This window comes from Ranitomeya variabilis, chromosome 4 (genome assembly GCF_051348905.1).
Source record: "Ranitomeya variabilis isolate aRanVar5 chromosome 4, aRanVar5.hap1, whole genome shotgun sequence".
Classification (NCBI taxonomy): domain Eukaryota; kingdom Metazoa; phylum Chordata; class Amphibia; order Anura; family Dendrobatidae; genus Ranitomeya; species Ranitomeya variabilis.
The window spans coordinates 680,639,863-680,659,571 of NC_135235.1; the positions used below are offsets into that span (position 1 = coordinate 680,639,863).

A 19,709-nucleotide genomic window follows, 5' to 3' on the forward strand; every position below is an offset into this window, starting at 1 on the left:
TGGTGAGCCAGCCAAATCTGATTTTTGTGCTATTTTGAGTGAATTACTTTCCCTTGCACATGAGGGAGGAGAGCTTTGTAAAGACACCTGTTGTTCAAGGCAAAGGAATTCCACTATTTCAAGCCACATGGATCAGACACAATCTACAGACAAGTGAAGATTTGTGTCTCCAACCATATAAAGCTGCATGTGCCCCATCCAGACGGAGGTCTGAGGATTTCAGTAAACACACAGAGGACCATCCATTGATGGTTGGATCAATCCTGGAGAAGAAAAGACATTCCATAGGTGAGAAAATGGATTTTATTCATGATTATTCTAAGAACGGTAATATAGAGTTTAGGTTTTTTCATGTCCATACAGATTCACAATTATGGTCTAGTTTGTATAGTTAATGTGAAGCAGAGAATCTTAATATTGAAAAGAGGTTTTTGTCAGTAAAAAAGCTACAGAGAAAGCTTCAAAATGTCATGCACATGGTCCAAGTGTACAATAATTTAGTCTTTGAGAAAACTGAAACACAAACACATAAAGCATGTACTATCACACAAAATATTGGTCATACTGACACAATAGTCTGACAGGGATTACTTTGATTGGCCAAATTGTTAGATATTGTCAGAACATATTGAACAATTGGAAGGTCAAATTAATACTCGAACACAGTTGTTGTCCAAATTGCACCAAAATATAAAAAAGGCTTCTGTTTAGCAAGATCAAATAGTAAACATGAAGACAATGTCGCAACATCATTTGTACCAGACTCACAAAATCCAGATGTTTCAGTAGAAGAGTTACAGGCAGATGAGCTAAAACGGAAAAAATTACATGGCAGAGCAGCAGGCATTAATCTGAAAATACACGATCAGTTAATGAAAATTGTGAAAGACCTTCCAAGTTACAATGACAAGATGGATGCCTTTCATGATGCGGACATTTTTTAATCAAACACAGATAAATTCAATCTTAATGATTGAACAAAAAAACAAGATATTCAGAGTATGGTTACCCTCACATATGGCAAAAAAGATTACAGACCGCACTCAGATTAAATGAGGATATTGAATTGACACATAGTACAAAAGAAGACAGACTTAGACGATTGATATTGTTTACGACTGGCGAAGACATGCCTACAATTGATGTTTTAGAAAAGTTACAAACAAATATTCAAGATGACTCATTTGCTTTTTTAGTAAAATTTGAACAGGCCTATAGGATGGTGATGGATCTTAGGCCTCATCAGGAGCCAACATCCATGAACATATTTTTTGTAAAAAAAAAAAGTTCAAATACTAAGATCCTGTCTCAGTGCAATTGACTAATGCTCAGCCATCATTGCAAGAAGCAACAGTTTTTATCAACAAAGTTAGGAGATCCATGAAACAAAATCAGGTCAAGGCTAAAATAGATGTAGTTCATGAGAAAGAAGACAGTCAGCTGAAACCTAAACCCATAGTAACATCCAAGAACAGAGATTACATTGATCGTAGAGGTAAAAATACTACACAAAGTAACAATATCCATTGTTATTTTTGTGTTATAACTGGACACTTAAAGTGGCAGTGCCAAAAATTCTTGAGAGCAGAATCCGAGACAGATACACAAGGAACAGGTAAGATTGGAAGGGAGAACGGACTCATGCCGAAATCATCCACCTTCAGTACATTCTTCTGCACCCACTCACACTGACAACAGACAAACGCAGTCACCGTATGCACCATTAATCAGACAGATCAGAAAGATGACAGTGAAGGAGACTGAGTCCAGGGACAGAATTCCAAGAGCTTTTAAAAAAGACATTGGTCTTCTCCCATCTCCTCCATCTTTCTGTCAATCAGACTACTCCTATACCCCATCCATTGGAATTTGTGACTCGAGTCACATTGGATGACTGTGGAAGACCATTTATCAAAGGAAATTTGCAGGACAGAATTCCTGGGTGGAACTAAAGCAACCATAGTTCCCAATGTAATGTTGGAAATACCTAGATCTTTCAAAACAGGAATTGACATTTGGTATTGTGATTTGGAAAATATACTTGGCACAAATTTTGTGCAGAAATTCGGATGGGTAGTCAGTCTAGGAAATCAAGTGATCTGGAAAGATTCTAATGGTTGTAAGGGTACTGTCACACAGTGCAATTTTGATCGCTACGATGGCACGATTCGTGACGTTCTAGCGATATCGTTACGATATCGTTGTGTCTGACACGCTACTGCGATCCGGATCCCCGCTGAAAATCGTACGTCGTAGCAGATCGTTTGAAACTTTCTTTCGTCGTCTAGTGTCCCGCTGTGGCGGCATGATTGCATCGTGTGACACAGGTTGTATACGATGTGCGCACAGTAACCAACGGCTTCTACATCGCAAATACGTCATGAAATTATCGCTCCAGCGCAGTGTATTGCACCGTGTGACCGCAGTATACGACGCTGGAGCGATAATTATACGACGCTGCAACGTCACGAATCGTGCCGTCGTAGCGATCAAAATTGCAGTGTGTGACAGTACCCTAAACCTGTAGTCATTGACCCTAGTGATTATAGCTGTTGGAAGTATTTATTTGCTTAAATGATGTTGTGTCAACAGATCATTTGTGGCCTGAAACTGGGGGTGATGAGGTATTGACAGAAATTGTACAGCTTTTTCCTTATCTTTGGGCTCAGTTCAGGAATGAAGTTAGTACAATGAAGGATGTTGTTGTAAATGTGGAAGGGCGAGATCCTCCACCACAACGTCAGTATACATTGCCTCCAGAATTAATTGAGTCTGTGCCAAAGTTCATACAGGAATTGCTAGATCAAGGTGTCATCCGAAAAACTAATTTTGTAAGTAACAATCCTTTGTGGTGTCTTGAAATCTGATGGTTCTTATCAAATCGCATTGGATTTACGGATGTTTAACCCCTTCATGACCAGAGCTTTTTTCGGTTTTGCGTTTTGTTTTTTTTTTTTGCTCCCCTTCTTTCCAGAGCCATAACTTTTTTTATTTTTCCATCAATATGGCCATTTAGGGCTTATTTTTTGTGGGACGAGTTGTACTTTTGAATGACACCATTGGTTTTAGCATGTCGCGTACTCGAAAACGGGAAAAAAATTCCAAGTGCTGTGAAATTTCATAAAAAGTGCAATCCCACACTTGTTTTTTGTTTGGCTTTTTTGCTAGGTTCACTAAATGCTAAAACTGACCTGCCATTATGATTTTCCAGGTCATTACGAGTTCATAGACACCAAATATGTCTAGGTTCTTTTTTATCTAAGTAGTGAAAAAAATTCCAAAGTTTGCTTTAAAAATAATAAATATAATTGCGCAATTTTCCGAGACCCATACTGTCTAAATTTTTTGTGATCTCGGGTTGAGCGAGGGCTTATTTTTTGCGCGCCGAGCTGACGTTTTTAATTATAACACTTTTGTGCAGATACGTCCTTTTGATCGCCCGTTATTGCATTTTAACGGAATGTCACGGTTACCAATAAATGTAATTCTGGGGTTTCGATTTTACTTTTTCTCGCTACGCCGTTTAGCGATTAAGTTAAACCTTTTTTATTTTAATTGATAGACCGGGTGATTCTGAATGCGGAAATACCAAATATGTGTAGGTTTCTTTTTTTTTTTGTTTCATTTTGAATGGGGTGAAAAGGGGTGATTTGAACTTTTTGATTTTTTTTAATTTTTTTATATTTTTAATAATCTTTTAATTTAACTTTTGGCATGCTTCAATAGCCTCCATGGGAGGCTAGAAGCTGCCATAGTCCGATCGGCTCTGCTACATGGAGGTAATCCTCAGATCGCCTCTATGTAGCAGAATTACTGCTGCCCTGAGGGTGGCGCTTATAGCAATCCGGCATCAACAACCATAGAGGTCTCAAGGAGAGTTCTGGCTTTTATGCCGACGAACCGATGACTCCCGATCATGTGACGGGGTCGGGTCAGCAGTGCGCGTATTTCCAGCCCAATGGGCGGAAGCGCACGTCATTTAACTAGTTAATAGGCGTGGGTGGATCGCGATTCCACCCGCGCCTTTTGCGGGCACATGTCAGCTGTATCTGTTTTGCAGGGTGCAGGAGAGAGGTGTAGGAGCTGCAGATGTGATGAGAAAATCCAGTCAAATAAGGTTGACCCCAATCACCAATACACAGGTGGATGCCAATCCCACTGGAGAGCACAGCAACTTCAATGAAAGGAAGAGATTGAAGGAGGCACTCCAAACCTGAGTGCCTCCTTCAATCCCTTCCTTTCGTTATCTGTTTTGCAGGTTACCTCAAGGAGCACATTTGTCACCTAGTGTTTTCCATCAGGTATTGGAAAAGGTATCCAGATTTTTTAGGCCTGATTATATTTTTCAATATGTTGATGATATTCTGTTATCCACTGAGGATAAAGAGACACATGTTTCTCGTCTGACAGAATTGTTTGAGCTGTTGCATGATGCAGGGTTAAAACTGAACACCAAAAGGTCAAATTGATGCAGAATGAGGTCAGGTTTTTAGGAGTGTTGTTAAGTCCAGGACAAAGACAGCCATTGTAGAAAAGAATAGAGGCAATTGCTTCTCTACCAATTCCAACATCACACAAGGCATTGAACTATTCAAGGGACTTCATTGAGAATTTTGCAGACAAAGCCAGACCTTTGTATGATCTATTAAAAGGTGAAAATAGTGATTACTTTGGTCCTTGGGTTGATGAACAACAAACCTCATTTGAACAATTAAAAATGAATTTACAAAATGCACCTCCTTTGTCCTCAGTAGATCCTTCATCTCCATTTGCTTTGCAAGTACACACATCAGATACATCTGTGTCTGCTGTGCTGTTACAGTTGCAGGGAGAAGAGTGGAGAATTTTGGGCTATGTTTCTCTCACCCATTGAAAGAGGTTTTAAGACCTGTACAAGACACCTGGTAGGTGTATACTTTGCAGTCAAAGCAACTGAACACATTGTTGGGTTCAGCAAAATCACTTTGCAAACTCCTCATTCTACACTAAACCTTCTCTGTGAGAATAATATCTCAGGTGTGTCACATCAGAGATTTGCTCATTGGTTATTATTATTGTCTCCCAAACAAATTGAGGTAGATTATAAGGCCAAATATGTTCTTCCTCAGTTGATGCACTATGAAGGGCAAACTCATGATTGTTTACAGTCTTTTCAAGATCCTTGTCCATCGCTTTTCAGACAGAAGGCAGAGGTAAGATGAACCAATTTTTTCAGATGGTTCCAGATTCTATTCAGATGGGCACTATTATTTAGGATATGCCATTTTTTATCCCAGAAGAGGACAGGTTGTAAAACATGATTACAGAGTCATTTTTCAGCACAAAGGGCAGAGCTAGAATCGGTAAAATTGGTACTACAGCTGAATGAAGCTGATTATCAGTGTCCCATTGTAATCTACAGTGATAGCTCCTATGTTGTTAGATCACTGATAGCCTCTTTTTTCCCAAACTGGCAAATAATCTATGTAGATTCTTCTAATAAGACTCTTGTACATAGTGACGTGCTGAAAACAATTTTTGAGATAGCATCAAAAAACCCTAATGGTTTTGCTATTGTCAAAGTCCCTGCCCATAAAAAAAAACTGATGATGAATTATCTGTTGGAATTGCAACCACAGATATTTTAGCCAAAGAGGCAACCCTGAGAGGAGAAGTATTTGAATCTGAACCTCTTGAGGTTTCAGCAGTTCAAAGAACAGACACGCATATCCCTTCTTTTGCGGAAGAACAAGAAAAAGACACATCTCTTGTTGCTTCCGGGGTTGATCCAAAACCTCCCTTTGTTTGTGAAAACGGGGTTTTATGTCATGACTTAAATGGGGAGTTGCGTCCTGTTGAACCAAAACATCTACAGGATGAGTTGACAAGATATAATCATGAAAGTTTGGGTTATTTGGGCCAACATAAATGGTTGAACATTCACAGAGAGAAATTATCAAGGGAAGAGACAGTACAAAGTATTGTTTAATCAAGTACCCGCTGGATATGCACACAGTGATAGAGGAAGGCGGGCATGACAGTGGAAGGGAGTGAGTGACTATGGGGAGAAGCTGGGGGGTCAAAAGATGAGCTAAGGGGCATTGGCTTGTGGGCAGGGAGGAAATGACATAGGGCAAAAGGAGGTGGGGTCTCAAAGGAAGGGTTAAAAAGGACTCACCAGGGGTGATGGTTTTCTTTGAGCACAGACAGCAAGAAAGTAACCCCCACCCCCGGACGGCGCTTCCCTTACCGGTATGGAAGATCTCATAGGGAGACTGCAAGCGACAGCAGGCATTCACCCCCCAGGCTGGCTGGAAACGATGTTTAATGGGATCCTGGGAGGTAGCGGGGGTTAGCCCCAACACAGGCCAGACATTAGCCACGCGGAGGTCTGGAACGAGGTCCCATAGGAGTCCGGTTGCGAGGTCACCCACTGTAAGTGGGGCCTTGCAACATCAGGGGCCATATAGTAGAATACCTGCAGTGGGTGCCTCATGCTCTATCGGACAAGCAGCTTAAGAACAGTGCAGCGACTCCTCCGCCGAGCACCCCGCGTCAGTTACCTCACGTTCCATCGGAGGAGCAGCAGTAGGAAAGCGCAGCAACCCCCCCACTGTGCAGCCCGCCATCTTGCTTCCGGGGTCCTTCACAAAGGACTCGGGAGAACAGGCTGTCCAGCGAGGCACCTATTGCAAAATCAGACTGGGGGACTGGTCAGGAAAATGCCTGAGGGGAATGAAAGGCCCATTATGCCTGTCCACAGGACTGGGCCGCAGAGGAAAGGATATCCATGGATATGCTTGTGCGGGCACAGTGGCGCTACAGGAGCCCTTCCAGAGACCTTACTGGCCCAAGTCAAAGTAGGAGAAGCAGGCCTCGTGCGGAGGTAGAACCTACTCAGCACCTGGGGTCCTTTATGTGGTGTGAGGAGAGCTCAATGTGGGGGACAGAGGGATGACCGGCCACACCGTGGCAACCGGGGAGAGAGGGTTGCCGGACCCCCGTGGACATAACCCATGCCCAGTCTGAGGAGGATGATATGGAGGATTCCGGAACAGCGGCCGGAGGGATGACGACTCTCTGGCGGCCTGGTAATTATGACTGTTTTGTCCTTCTCCTTTTCCTGGCTTATCACAATGGGGTAGGGGTAGTCAGGGGTCCCCGGGAGAAAATGTATTTTTCGGCGAGGCAACCCCAGATCCACTCAGCAGCGAGTTAAAAGCATTGGTAGCAAGGTTAGAAAAGAGGTTAGACTGTTTAGAAGAGCCCGGGCCAGCACACTTATCTGCCTGGACTAGTCCCTACACTCTTCAAAGATGACAGTGCACAGGGAAAGGTATATTCACTGCTCAAAAAAATAAAGGGAACACTAAAATCCCACATCCTAGATATCACTGAATGAAATATTCCAGTTGTAAGTCTTTATTTATTGCATAGTGGAATGTGTTGAACAATAAAACCTAAAAATGATCAATATAAACCAAAACTAATATCCCACGGAGGTCTGGAGTTGGAATTATGCTCAAAATCAAAGTGGAAAATGTAGTTACAGGCTGATCCAACTTCAGTGGAAATGCCTCAAGACAAGGAAATGATGATCAGTAGTGTGTGGCCTCCACGTGCCTGTATGACCTCACTACAATGCCTGGGCATGCTCCTGATGATGCGGCAGATGGTCTCCTCAGAGATCTCCTCCCAGACCTGGACTAAAGCATCCGCCAACTCCTGGACAGTCTGTGGTGCAAAGTGACATTGGTGGATAGTGCGAGACATGATGTCCCAGATGTGTTCAATTGGATTCAGGTCTGGGGAAAGGGCGGGCCAGTCCATAGCTTCAATGCCTTCATCTTGCAGGAACTGCTGACACACTCCAGCCACATGAGGTATGGCATTGTCCTGCATTAGGAGGAACCCAGGGCCAACCGCACCAGCATATGGTCTCACAAGGGGTCTGAGGATTTCATCTCGGTACCTAATGGCAGTCTGGCTACCTCTGGCGAGCACATGGAGGGCTGTGTGGCCCTCAAAAGAAATGCCACCCCACGCCATTACTGACCCACTGCCAATCTGGTTATGCAGAAGGATGTTGCAGGCAGCATATCACTCTCCACGGCATCTCCAGGCTCTGTCACATGTGCTCAGTGTGAACCTGCTTTCATCTGTGAAGAGCCCAGGGCACCAGTGGCGAATTTGCCAATCCTGGTGTTCTGTGGCAAATGCCAAGCATCCTGCACGGTGTTGGGCTGTGAGCACAACCCTCATCTGTGGATGTCGGGCACTCAGACCATCCTCATGGAGTCGGTTTCTAACCGTTTGTGCAGACACATGCACATTTGTGGCCTGCTGGAGGTCATTTTGCAAGGCTCTGGCAGATCTCCTGTTTCTCCTTGCACAAAGGCTGAGGTAGAGGTCCTGCTGCAGAGTTGTTGCCTTCCTACGGCCCCCTGCACGTCTTCTGGTGTACTGGTTTGTCTCCTGGTAGCGCCTCCTGTCATGAATCCCCAATGGCTAGGGATAGCAAGGGACAAGCAAAGTAATACAAAATATAGGACGAGCTCTAGGGTGATGGAACCTGGGCTGACCGCTGCCCTACGCCTGACAAACGCAACTAGAGATAGCCAGGGAGCGTGCCTACGTTGGTTCTAGACGCCACGCACCAGCCTAAGAGCTAACTAGTACTGCAGAGAAAATAAAGACCTCACTTGCCTCCAGAGGAATGAACCCCAAAAGGTATAGTTGCCCCCCACATGTATTGACGGTGAAATAAGAGGAAGGCACACACATAGAGATGATATATATAGGTTCAGCAAATTGAGGCCCGCTGTAAACTAGAAAGCAGAACGATACAAAAGGGGTCTGAGCGGTCAGCAAAAAACCCTAATCAAAAAACCATCCTGAGATTACAAGAACCCATGTGCCAACTCATGGCACATGGGGAGAACCTCAGTCCACTAGAGCTACCAGCTGGCATAGAGACATAATAAGCAAGCTGGACAAAAAAACCAACAACTGAAAATCAGCACTTAGCTTATCCTGAAAGATCTGGGAGCAGGTAGGCAGGAACCAAACAGAGCACATCTGAATACATTGATAGCCGGCAAGGGAATCACAGAAAGGCCAGGTAAAATAGGAAACACCCAGCCTCTGATGGACAGGTGGAAACCAAAGGCCGCAACCCACCAAAGTCACCCAGTACCAGCAGTAACCACCAGAGGGAGCCCACAAACAGAATCCACAACAGTACCCCCCCCTTGAGGAGGGGTCACCGAACCCTCACGAGAACCCCCAGGGCGATCAAGGTGAGCTCTATGGAAGGTGCGGACCAAATCAGTCGCATGAACATCGGAGGCGACCACCCAGGAATTATCCTCCTGACCATAACCCTTCCACTTAACCAAATACTGGAGTTTGCGTCTGGAAACACGAGAATCCAAGATCTTCTCAACAACATACTCCAACTCTCCCTCCACCAGCACCGGAGCAGGAGGCTCAACCGAAGGAACAACGGGCACCTCATACCTCCGCAACAATGACCGATGGAACACATTATGAATAGCAAACGATGCTGGGAGGTCCAAACGAAAAGACACAGGGTTAAGAATCTCCGAGATCCTATAAGGACCGATGAACCGAGGCTTGAACTTAGGAGAAGAGACCTTCATAGGGACAAAACGAGAAGACAACCACACCAAATCCCCAACAAGAAGTCGGGGACCCACGCGGCGACGGCGATTAGCAAACTGCTGAGTCTTCTCCTGAGACAACTTCAAATTGTCCACCACCTGATTCCAAATCTGATGTAGCCTGTCCACCACCACGTCCACTCCAGGACAATCCGAAGACTCCACCTGACCAGAGGAAAAACGAGGATGAAACCCCGAATTACAAAAAAAAGGAGAGACCAACGTGGCAGAACTAGCCCGATTATTAAGAGCAAATTCGGCCAGTGGCAAAAAAGCAACCCAGTCATCTTGATCAGCAGAAACAAAACACCTCAAATTAGTTTCCAAGGTCTGATTAGTTCGCTCCGTCTGGCCATTCGTCTGAGGATGGAATGCAGACGAGAAAGACAAATCAATGCCCATCTTGGCACAAAACGTCCGCCAAAATCTGGACACAAACTGGGATCCCCTGTCAGAAACGATATTCTCCGGAATCCCATGCAAACGGACCACGTTCTGAAAAAACAAAGGGACCAACTCAGAGGAGGAGGGCAACTTAGGCAAAGGCACCAAATGAACCATCTTAGAAAAGCGGTCACACACAACCCAGATAACGGACATTTTCTGTGAAACCGGAAGATCAGAAATAAAATCCATGGAAATGTGCGTCCAAGGCCTCTTCGGGATGGGCAAGGATAACAACAACCCACTGGCCCGAGAACAACAAGGCTTAGCTCGAGCACACACTTCACAAGACTGCACAAAGGTACGCACATCCCTAGACAAGGAAGGCCACCAAAAAGACCTGGCCACCAAGTCTCTAGTACCAAATATTCCAGGATGACCAGCCAACACAGAAGAATGGACCTCGGAGATGACTCTACTGGTCCAATCATCCGGAACAAACAGTCTTTCTGGTGGACAACGATCCGGTTTATCCACCTGAAACTCCTGCAATGCACGTCGCAAGTCTGGGGATACGGCGGACAATATTACCCCATCCCTAAGGATACCAGTAGGCCCAGAGTCTCCAGGAGAGTCAGGCACAAAACTCCTGGAAAGAGCATCTGCCTTCACATTCTTTGAACCTGGCAGGTATGAAACCACGAAATTGAAACGAGAAAAAAACAACGACCAACGAGCCTGTCTAGGATTCAAACGCCTGGCAGACTCAAGGTAAATGAGATTCTTGTGATCAGTCAAGACCACCACACGATGCTTAGCACCCTCAAGCCAATGACGCCACTCCTCAAATGCCCACTTCATGGCCAAAAGCTCCCGATTACCCACATCATAATTGCACTCGGCGGGCGAGAATTTTCTAGAGAAGAATACACATGGCTTCATCACCGAGCCATTAGAACTTCTCTGTGACAAAACCGCCCCCGCTCCAATCTCGGAAGCATCAACCTCAACCTGAAAAGGAAGTGAAACATCTGGTTGACACAACACAGGAGCAGAAGAAAACCGGCGCTTAAGTTCCTGAAAGGCCTCCACGGCCGCAGGAGACCAATCAGCAACATCAGCACCCTTTTTAGTCAAATCAGTCAAAGGTTTGACAATACTGGAAAAATTAGCAATGAACCGACGATAAAAATTAGCAAACCCCAAGAACTTCTGAAGGCTCTTAACAGATGTAGGTTGTGTCCAGTCACAAATAGCCTGAACCTTGACGGGATCCATCTCAATAGTAGAAGGAGAAAAAATGTACCCCAAAAAAGAAATCTTCTGGACTCCGAAGAGACACTTTGAACCCTTCACAAACAAAGAATTGGCCCGCAGAACCTGAAACACCTTCCTGACCTGTAGAACATGAGACTCCCAATCATCAGAAAACACCAAAATATCATCCAAATACACAATCATAAACTTATCCAGATATTCACGGAAAATATTGTGCATAAAGGACTGAAAGACTGACGGAGCATTGGAGAGTCCAAAAGGCATTACCAAATACTCAAAATGGCCCTCAGGCATATTAAATGCGGTTTTCCACTCATCACCCTGTTTTATCCGCACCAGATTATACGCACCGCGAAGATCTATCTTAGTGAACCACCTAGCCCCCTTAATGCGAGCAAACAAATCAGTTAATAATGGCAATGGATACTGGTATTTGACTGTAATCTTATTCAGAAGACGATAATCTATACAAGGCCTCAGGGAACCATCTTTTTTTGCCACGAAAAAGAAACCTGCTCCCAGAGGGGACGAAGATGGACGAATATGTCCCTTTTCCAAGGACTCCTTAATATAATTCCGCATAGCAGTATGCTCTGGCAGTGACAGATTAAATAAACGACCCTTAGGGAACTTACTGCCAGGAATCAATTCTATAGCACAGTCACACTCTCTATGAGGAGGGAGCGAATTGAGCTTAGGTTCCTCAAAAACATCGCTATAGTCAGACAAAAACGCAGGGATCTCAGAAGGAGTAGATGAAGCGATTGAAATCGGAGGTGCATCATCATGAACCCCCTGACATCCCCAGCTTAACACAGACATTGTTTTCCAGTCCAGGACAGGATTATGAGTTTGTAACCATGGCAGACCAAGCACTAGTACATCATGTAAATTATACAGTACAAGGAAGCGAATCACCTCCTGATGAACGGGAGTCATGCGCATGGTCACTTGTGTCCAATACTGCGGTTTATTCATAGCCAATGGTGTAGAGTCAATTCCCTTCAGAGGAATAGGAACTTCCAGAGGCTCCAGACTAAAACCGCAGCGTTTAGCAAATGACCAATCCATAAGACTCAGGGCAGCGCCCGAATCCACATAGGCATCGACGGAAATGGAAGACAGTGAAAAAATCAGAGTCACAGACAAAGCGAACTTAGGCTGCAGAGTACCAATGGCAAAAGATTTATCAACCCTTTTTGTGCGTTTAGAGCATGCTGATATAACATGAGCAGAATCCCCACAATAAAAACACAATCCATTTTTCCGCCTATAACTTTGCCGCTCACTTCTGGACTGAATTCTATCACATTGCATAGTCTCAGGTGCCTGTTCAGAAGATACCGCCAACTGGTGCACGGGTTTACGCTCCCGTAAACGCCGATCAATCTGAATGGCCATAGCCATAGACTCATTCAGACCTGTAGGCGTAGGGAACCCCACCATAATATCCTTAATGGCCTCAGAAAGACCATTTCTGAAGTTTGCAGCCAGGGCGCACTCATTCCACTGAGTAAGCACCGACCATTTCCGAAATTTTTGACAATATATTTCCGCTTCATCATGCCCCTGAGAGAGGGCTAATAAAGCCTTTTCAGCCTGAATCTCTAGGTTAGGTTCCTCATAGAGCAATCCCAATGCCAGAAAAAACGCATCCACACTGAGCAACGCAGGATCCCCTGGTGCCAATGCAAATGCCCAATTCTGAGGGTCGCCCCGCAGGAAAGATATTACAATCTTGACCTGTTGAGCAGGGTCTCCAGAGGAGCGAGATTTTAAAGAAAGAAACAATTTACAATTGTTCCTGAAATTCAGGAAGGTAGATCTATCTCCAGAAAAGAACTCTGGAATAGGAATTCTAGGCTCAGACATGGGAGTATGAACAACAAAATCCTGTATGTTTTGAACTTTTGCCGCGAGATTACTCAGGCTGGAAGCCAAACTCTGGACATCCATGTTAAACAGCAAAGATCAGAGCCATTCAAGGGTTAAGAGGAGGTAAGAAGCAGCTAGACAGCAATTAAGGGCTAGGCAGCAAAACTCTGAAGGGGAAAAAAAAAAAAAAAATTCCCTTAAACACTTCTATTTCTCTTGCTTCAGCCCAAACAATTTAACACTTTGTGGGCCGGCTATACTGTCATGAATCCCCAATGGCTAGGGATAGCAAGGGACAAGCAAAGTAATACAAAATATAGGACGAGCTCTAGGGTGATGGAACCTGGGCTGACCGCTGCCCTACGCCTGACAAACGCAACTAGAGATAGCCAGGGAGCGTGCCTACGTTGGTTCTAGACGCCACGCACCAGCCTAAGAGCTAACTAGTACTGCAGAGAAAATAAAGACCTCACTTGCCTCCAGAGGAATGAACCCCAAAAGGTATAGTTGCCCCCCACATGTATTGACGGTGAAATAAGAGGAAGGCACACACATAGAGATGATATATATAGGTTCAGCAAATTGAGGCCCGCTGTAAACTAGAAAGCAGAACGATACAAAAGGGGTCTGAGCGGTCAGCAAAAAACCCTAATCAAAAAACCATCCTGAGATTACAAGAACCCATGTGCCAACTCATGGCACATGGGGAGAACCTCAGTCCACTAGAGCTACCAGCTAGCATAGAGACATAATAAGCAAGCTGGACAAAAAAACCAACAACTGAAAATCGGCACTTAGCTTATCCTGAAAGATCTGGGAGCAGGTAGGCAGGAACCAAACAGAGCACATCTGAATACATTGATAGCCGGCAAGGGAATCACAGAAAGGCCAGGTAAAATAGGAAACACCCAGCCTCTGATGGACAGGTGGAAACCAAAGGCCGCAACCCACCAAAGTCACCCAGTACCAGCAGTAACCACCAGAGGGAGCCCACAAACAGAATCCACAACAGCCTCCAGCCTCTGGATACTACGCTGACAGACACAGCAAACCTTCCTGCCACAGGTCGCATTGATGTGCCATCCTGGATGCGCTGCACTACCTGAGCCACTTGTGTGGGTTGTAGAGTCCGTCTCATGCTACCACGAGTGTGAAAGCACAACCAACATTGAAAAGTGACCAAAACATCAGCCAGAAAGCATTGGTACTGAGATGTGGTCCCCACCTGCAGAACCACTCCTTTATTGAGTGTGTTTTGATTATTGCCAATAATTTCAATCTGTTTTCTATTCCATTTGCACAACAGCATGTGAAATTGATTGTAAATCAGTGTTGCTTCCTAAGTGGACAGTTTTATTTCACAGAAGTTTGATTTATTTGGAGTTATATTCTGTTGTTTAAGTGTTCCCTTTATTTTTATGAGCAGTATATTTGTTTCTCGGGCCCCCTAGGTACCCATCTTAAAAAAAGAATTTAGGGAAAAAATTTGGAAAGATGAGTACATTGATATATTTTCATTGTTGCCAATGGATAAGTTGAGTTTTGAGAGATTAGGAAAAGAGGGGAGCAAAAAGGAGGAGGAGGAATGGCAGTGAGATCAAATAATACCATAGACATTCGCAAATTGGTTATAAGCCTTTGTGATCTTAGCTAGCATTATAGGAGAAAAAGCGCCAGAAAACTGCTCACAATTGTTCTGCTACATGGATTCCATTGGTGAAGCTTACAGAGCTTATGGGGGGCAAGCATGGTTGCGATATGATGAGCAATTTCATCAGCGGAAGGCTATTCGCCCTTCTATTAGATGGGATCAGAAAGACATTGGACTTAAGATTATGGCCCCTAACAATAGATATGGGATCCCCTTTCATGGGTGAGCCGGTAATGTCAGCCAAACGGGTTACAGTTCGGGAAGTCAGACTGCAGAAAGCTTTCAGGGCCGGGGTGTCACACAGAAACACGGCCTATGTTGGCAGTTCAATAAAGGTCAATGTAAGTTTTGCCCCGGTTGTAAATTCAGACACCTGCAGTGTGTTCAGTGTTCAACGGGTCTTCATATGGTGCCATCAAATGTTTCAAAATGCAAAGAAAGTTGAAAAATCTGAATTCAGCTTAGCACTCTGTAGTCGTGAAAGAAAAGTTAAGAAAAGAGGTGCTGCATGGCCGAATGGCGGGTCCGTTTGAGTCCCACCCTTTCCCTATTTGGTGGTTTCTCCTTTGGGTATCGTACCAAAGAAAAAAACAAATAAGTACCGAATGATTCACCACCTGTCATACCCACGTGCCAAGTCCGTTAATTATGGCATTGACCCTGAATTATGTTCTGTCATATACACGTCAATTGAGGCAGTGCAGTGGGTAAGAAAATGCAGAAAGGGGGCTCTAATGGTGAAGACTGATGTGGAATTAGCTTTTCGGTTGTTGCCAATACATCCGGTTAGTTAGCGTTTGCTCAGTTGCTATTGGGATGGGGAGTATTTTGTTGACAGGTGCTTACCTATGGGCTGCTCTTTGTCGTGTTCATTGTTTGAGGCTTTTAGCAGCTTTTTGGAGTGGGTAGTTTCAGGTTTGGGCTCATTGATTCATTACTTGGATGATTTTTGGTGCATAGGCCCACCTGAACTGGATGTGATTTTGAAGAGTCTGGAATGGGTAGCAAAGGAATTCGGGGTCTTCTTAGCCCCTGAAAACACGGTCCGTTCAACATCATGTATTTCCTTCCTGGGTATCGTAATTGATACAGTGCAATGGGAATGTCGCCTTCCGGAGGACAAGGTGTCAGTGCTTAAAGCAGAAATACGCAGGGCATTGAAAGTTAAAAAACTGAGGCTACGAGAGATTCAGTCCTTGCTAGGCAGTTTAAACTTTGCATGTTGGATTATGCCTATGGGGAGAGTTTTTTCAAGCATGTTAGCAGGGGCAACGGCGGGGGTGAAATCGCCTTCTCATTACGTTTGTTTATATGTTGAGAACAAAGCGGTTCTGATGGCCTGGAGCACATTTTTGGAAAAATATAACTAACGATCATTGATGATGAATGAGGTATGTTGTAATTCGGACATTGATTTAAACACGGATGCAGTGGGAAGTTCAGGTTTTGGGGCGTACTTTAGAGGTCAATGGTGTGCGGCCAAGTGGCCAAATGAATGGGTCCGGATGTTGTAAAGAACATAGTGTTACTTGAGATTTTCCCTATCTTAGTAGCAGTGACATTTTGGAAAGGATGGCTGGCAAACCGGAAAGTTTATTTCAAATGTGATAACATTGGGCGTAGTGATGGCGATAAATAACATAACCACTTCTTCCCCTCCAGTAATTAGAGTGTTATGCCAGTTGGTGTTGGAATGCTCATCTATCAATGCTCATTTTACCACATCACGTGTCCCGGGCGAATTTAACTCAATAGCTGACGCGCTTTCTCGTTTTCAGTGGGAACAGTTCTGGGCGTTGGCCCCGGAGTCAGAAGAAAAGGGCCTATCCTGCCCTCCCACACTATGGAATGTGGTATCAGGACTGCCGGGCCATTAATCAGGTCATCAGTAGCAGATAACACTTGGGCAGCAACGGTCATGGAAGGTGTGGGAACAGTTGCTACGACAAGGGAATGGACACTTAAGAAAGAAGGAGCAAGTGGGGGTGTTATTGATGGGAATTAGGCAAGCAGCAGATGGCAAGTGGTCTATAGCAAAGATAAATCAGTTGATATCCGGGTTAGCTTTTGGTTTTAAACTTCGAAATAGAACTGATTTGACGAAGAATTTTTTTTATTCAGAAAGTCGCTTAGGGGTTTTCGTAAAAGAAAGAGCCAAATGGATAACCGTGTCATTCGGATTACTAGAAAAGTTAGGCTTACAACTAGAAGTGGTCTGCAGGTCATGTTTTGAAATAGCGTTATTTAGGTTTTCTTTGGCGTTTTTCGGTGCATTGAGAATATGGGAGTTAGTAGAGCCAAGGTTGGGGCATTTTTGACGGGGACTACAAAAGGTGGGGTAGAATTATGGCTCAGGAAGTCAAAGACAGACCAATTGGGAAAAGGAAAAATGGGTATTGATAGGAAGGGTGAAGGATTCTTTTATGTGCCCATCGCGATGTATTAGGATATTTATGGCCGGCAGGCGGGACCGTTTTTATGTCATGAGGATGGGTCATTCTTCTCAAAATATCAGTTCATTAAAGTGTTTCATAAGTGCTTGGAAGAAGCTGGTGTGGCTCCACACAGTTTTGCAGGCCATTCATACCGGATTGGGGCCGCAACAGAGGCGGCAGTAGGAGGTGAATTGGTTGGAGGGAGTAGCAACGGCACTGGTCTTACATTCGACCTTATGGGAACGAGGGAACTAAGCCTTCTGGCAACTGAAATGTGTCACTAACCTATGTTTGCTTTGTGGCAGGGCAAGTTCCATTCCTAATCTGGATTCTAGGCCACTCTTATGTTCACTGGGGAGCGCTGAGAGCAGACTGACGGGAGACAGTTGGGTTACACAAAAGAAATGGCGTCAATTAGAAGGCTGGGTTTTAGAGGTTTGGTATGGAGGCGGGTACTTAACGAGTTTCAATGAGCAGTTCACCTCCATAGAACCCTGGATATTTTAGTCTTGTAGGGGTAATTAATGCATTAATGGAGCACACTTGGACTGGGTCGCGGTTAGCAGTGGGGTACTACAGGGGTCAGTATTGGGCCCTCTTCTTTTTACCATATTTATTAATGACCTTGTAGGGGGCATTCAGAGTAGAACTTCAATATTTGCAGATGACACTAAACGCTGCAAGGTAATCAATACAGAGGAGGACAAGTTTATATTACAGGATGATTTATACAAACTAGAAGCTTGGGCTGATAAATGGCAAATGAGCTTTAATGGGGATAAATGTAAGGTCATGCACTTGGGTAGAAGTAATGAGAGGTATAACTATGTGCTTAATTCTAAAACTCTGGGCAAAACCGTCAATGAAAAAGACCTGGGAGTATGGGTGGATGACAAACTCACATTTAGTGGCCAGTGTAAGACAGCTGCTACATAGGCAAATAAAATAATGGGATGCATTAAAAGAGGCATAGATGCTCATGAGGAGAACATAATTTTACCTCTATACAAGTCACTAGTTCGACCACACTTAGAATACTGTGCACAGTTCTGGTCTCCGGGGTATAAGAAAGACATAGCTGAACTAGAGCGGGTGCAGAGAAGAGCGACCAAGGTTATTAGAGGACTGTGGGGTCTGCAATACCTAGATAGGTTATTACACTTGGGGCTATTTAGTTTGAAAAAACGAAGACTAAGGGATGATCTTATTTTAATGTATAAATATATGAGGGGACAGTACAAAGACCTTTCTGATGATCTTTTTAATCATAGACCTGAGACAGGGACAAGGGGGCATCCTCAACATCTGGAGGAAAGAAGGTTTAAGCATAATAACAGGCGTGGGTTCTTTACTGCAGGCATGTCAAACACGCGTCCCGCGGGCCGCATGCGGCCCTTTACAGGCATATCTGCAGCCCGCTCAAAAGTCTCAAACTTTGTCGAAACACAAATAGGCTGAACCGCAGATGCTCAAAACTTCACGATGGCAGGGGCCGCCTGATCCCTGATATTGCGGCTGTCTCAAAGCCAGGCTCCTCGTCGGCGCTGGCGGCATTCTGCCGCCCCCACAGACAGACAGACCAGTGAGATAATCCCCCCATGCTGCTGCGCTACTAGTACCCGCCCGCCGGCCCGGTTCGCTTGCTTGTTGTGACTAGTGAGAGTGACAACAAGAGGAGTCCTGTCCCTGCGTGCGCCCTGGGCTCTGACAACCGCTGAGTGGCGCTGACCGCCGCTGGCACTTCCACATCAGGGAAGCGCCAGCAGCGGCTGAAGTCACTGAGCGTGTGACAGGCTGCTTCAGTTCATTCGTCATCACTCACGGTCGTTGCGCCGCAGCGCCGGTGACTCCTCACTGTCGCACTCGCTGTGTGTTCAGTTTGTGGTTGGAGAGTCCAGGTGACGTCGTCGGTGCCGGTGGTAAGTGGCGTGCTCCAGACCGCTGCCACGGGGACCGGGTGGAGCTGAAGTCTGACTCTGAAACCTGCCTGCTGCATAGGGGGAGGGTGTGTAGGACTGGAGGAGCAGATCCTTGTACTATGGGGGTGTCTGTGTCAGACTGGAGGAGCAGATCCTCTTGTATTATCGGGGTCCCTATATTTCTGGATCTGCTCCTCCAGTCTGACACAGACACCCCCATACAAAATCTTCTCAGAGAACAAGGCTGACTGATCACCACTTATCATCTTTGATCAAAGTAGGCACTGCGTTGTCATTTCAGCCTGATATACCAACAATTGTTAGCACAAAGAGGTGTCAAGCCTCAGGACAAAACACTAATGATTGAAAAAAATGATAGCAAATAAATGTTTAGTTTTTAATTGCTGTATTTTTGTTAAATATATTAGTTGCTGTTGCGCACTGAATATATATGTTGCTGTTACATATTACTACTTCATATCTTGTTTTCATGACTGCTGTTACA

General features: G+C 44.8%; 1 protein-coding gene across 1 annotated transcript in view; it reads right to left on the minus strand.

The window, feature by feature from the left end:
* LOC143766330 (uncharacterized) overlaps positions 1-19,709 on the minus strand; it is a 1,024,462-nt gene that overhangs the window by 738,380 nt on the left and 266,373 nt on the right. The gene's annotated exons all lie outside the window — the stretch shown is intronic.